Consider the following 3,977-nt stretch of genomic DNA (forward strand, 5'->3'; position numbering starts at 1 on the left):
TCAATGGACACAACTTGGTTCATAAACTCATCATACCGCAATTCACCATCCTTCAATACATTTTTTTTTGGATTCAACTCTTGTCTTATTTTGGTGTCTCATATTCATATCTCATCCATGAAATTGGTGTCAATTCATTAATATTCTCAATTTACAATAGAAATTTACATAAATCTCCACAATCTGCACATTAATTTTTGATGCATTATACTTTGAACTCATCTGAATCTTCTAATTTATCACATAATATAGAGTTCACAAACTATGTCATACTGCAAAGGATGACCAAATTTGGATCAAGTACTGCAATTACTTTTTTATATGATTGCAAGTGTAGACCAAATTCAACATGGTTTCGATGACAACAAGTTTCATGAATCTTATTTATGCATACAAAGGAAGGACAGAGACTCTCAAACATTCTTTGACATATTTTTACATTTGAAAATTCTTGCTTGAATGTTTGAAATAATTCACTTTGTGTTATATCTATAATTTTTTTTGGATGTTCAATTTTCGCCCCTGTCTCTTGATCTTTAATTTGTATAGTATCATGTCTATTGGAAGAAACATGAGAGGATGTGACCCAAAATTCAATAACCCATATTTTTACATCCTTAGAAATTATGTCTTTTCGAGGAACTTTAAAAATATTTAGCCAATTATTCTCAATCATTTAGCATATTTCTCCACCTAATGTATCTTTGAACAATTCTTCTAGATATATGTAGTAAATAAAAAATTGCACGTACTTGTTTTCTATGTCAATTTTCTACTAGATATAGTAGTCATCAACACTCTATGTGCAGTGTTCAAATCACCTCCTCGAGTTGTGTTGTTAATTTTGTTATAAGAAATTTGCAAATTTGCTTATTAACATTATGTGCATGGTTTTTCCTATTATCAACACCCAACAACTCCAAAACAAGCCTCATATCTTTTCTCCTAAATAACTTGACAAATAATTGTGCCTTTTGAAATATTCATCCGACATGTTTTTGCAATGCTAGTGGTTCTTTTGGGTTGACAGGGGTTACGACTAAAAAGGTTTTGGCCAAAAGTGTTTCAGTCAAACTATTTATGTGTCATCCTAAGTGGAAACCACACAAGAAAAAAATGTAATTTCTCCAAAATTTTTACTTTCAAGTCTGATTTCTCCATACAAAATGAAGATTTTTCAAAAACTAAAAATACCCTTTAGTAGATCTTAGAGTCAAGATTATGGTCATATAAATTTTCTAGTATTTTGTATATTTATAATATGTTATAATTTTATAAAATTATAAGTAGGTATTTTAAGATTCAAGAAGATGTCTATTCAAAAAAAGAAAAAAATTGTAAATCATGTTCAAAAAAAAAATTTATGTGTGCATCTAGAGGAGAGAGTTATCTTCAAGAATATGTAATTTGTTTTAAAAAATATGTAGATTTGATAGAAAAAGTTTGGCAGGAAAAAAAAATTGTCAAGTTTTGAGAAGTTCGACTTTGAACACTTATAACTTGAAACATATAAGTCCAAAATCAATTTTTTTTTGTCCACTAGGTATACATCTCAACTATAACATATTACAAAATAAGACCAAAATATTATCATTTGCATTTTTTTTTGGTGGGAACAAAAATCTATATTTTCAACATTTTAAAAAATTAGAAAAAAGATTTAAAAAATTTACTCAATTTTTTATAAAAAATGATAGGAATAAACTTCATCCAATTTTACACATTTCATTAGTTCACATTATCTTCAAATTCTAAACACAGATATCACATTTCTGTCATTAAACTTGAACAATTTAAGTTATGATATCATTTTCCTTTATAAATTTTACCCACTAAATAGTTGAAATATAAATTACATTTCTTTGTAAATTTATAGTACATTTTCTTTCAATCAATAAAGATCAATTCTATTGTGGAAGGGAATACTTGCAATGTTTCTTTCCTCTCAACATTTAGATTAAAGTGGTAGCTCATTTACAATTATAAAACATATGGCTCTTAGCAAACAAAGTTTGAGATAGGCATTTGACAATATACCTCACAATTTTGAGTGATTAAAGTGTGGTCACAAATCCTTTGTTTAAGAGTGGATTGTGACATTTCTTGTAGTAGAATATATGCACTAATTATGATATTAAAATGGTCAATGAATCAAAACCCAAGGGACATGCTCCGAATGCAACTTCTTTGTTAAAGTATTTACAATGCCGAAAAAACATTACAGATGGACAAACGAATAGGCTTTTTAGGACCCTACTAAAGACAAAAGATTTTAGACTATACATTTCTTAAGCCCTAAATTACAAGTGTGTTTTGAGGCATTATTTTCAAATGTGAAAAGGCACAAAATGGTTATTATAGAGTACCAAAGCCCTTGCAAATAACAGTCTGAAGCTGCATTTTAAAATATCATCTCAAAATGGTTCTACATTTAAAACAATGTATATGGTTCCATCTAGGTAGTCATTCTATGTGACATATTTGTTGTTTCTTTTCACTACAAAACTTGTTCTTTATATGAACTATGATAGGCACATGTTTTCCCTTATTGTAATTGGATATGAAATAACTTTATAAACTTCTCAATATACATTTTGGCTACTTCTATAACCCCACAATGTCTTTAAGAAAAACATTGTAGACAAATAAGTTTTTCATTGGTCTAGTTTCTTTATGCTAAATAGTTGAAATATTAATTACATATCTTTGCAAATTTATAGTACATTTTCTTTCAATTAGTACAAATCAATTACAATATGTTTACCTAACAAAAAATATGTGTGACATAATACACAAAGAGGAAAATTAGTTGTAAATGTGTTAAATAAAAAATCTTGGCTTCCATATGTGACTTGAAAAAAAAACCCATAGTAGATATCATAATTGTAATGAACCATAACTATGTCTGATAACATAGATAAAAAATACATTTACTAGTACTATTCCTATTCCTAGAATGCCAGTATGCCTTAGAGATATGGACTAGGGTCTGGGAGAGATTTGGTTTGGACTAGGTTATGAAAGACAATTTGGGTCAATTTGTGGAGAACTGGAGTTGTCCCTTTTATCACCCTAGATTGATTTTTCTATGGAAAATTGTTCCACCACATGTTTGTTGGCATATATGGAAAGAAAGAAATAACAAAATATTTAGAGAGGAGAATAAAATAGTGTAGGTGGTTTTTGGAATAATGGAAAAATTGTTGAAGGAAAATTTAAGGGTGGCTAAATGTGAAATGCCAAAGGAAGAACCAGGTAGACAAGAAGGACTAATTGCTGAAAAGTGGGGTTGTCATGAGGATTTTTTCCTCTTTGATAATTCAAAAAAGTTGAGGAGACATAAAACAAGATGGAAACCACCTACCCTTACACAATATAAACTAAATTTTGATGCTGTTGCAAGAGGAGGTATAGGAGCAGTGGGAGGAGTGCTACGGATGATGCGCTATTAGTCTATGTTGGGAAGGTGGGAAATGGAAGCAATAATATGGCTGAAGCAATGGCATTGTTTTGGGGCCTTCAACTAATTAGTGAAATGAAAATTAGGGAAATAACAATAGAGGGGGACTCCAAATTAATCATTGATCTAGTTAAGGAATGTCCCAACTAGGATGGAATATTTGAACTATCATTATGGATATTAGGCAAATTTTGGAAGGGATGGAAAGTGTCCACCTGTAGCACATTTATAAGGAAGGAAATAAGGTGGCCAACATGGAAACTTCCATGGGGTTTAAATCAATGAAAATCACATGTTGGAGGGATATGATAGATCTCAATGAAGACATTGAATCATTGATAACCAAAGAAAGAGGTGGGAATATCATTTAATCATGACTATAAAATTTAAAGTTGGGGCCAAATTTAGCAATTTTGTTTCGATGTTCGCTAAATTTAACAAAGGCTTTTTGGAAATGAATAGAAGACGTGGCCATACAAATGGAAAAATGAGTGAATACAAATTAAGAGAGATGTCT

The sequence above is a fragment of the Cupressus sempervirens genome, chromosome 10, assembly GCF_028749045.1.
Source record: "Cupressus sempervirens isolate cs-2001-9-10 chromosome 10, ASM2874904v1, whole genome shotgun sequence".
Classification (NCBI taxonomy): domain Eukaryota; kingdom Viridiplantae; phylum Streptophyta; class Pinopsida; order Cupressales; family Cupressaceae; genus Cupressus; species Cupressus sempervirens.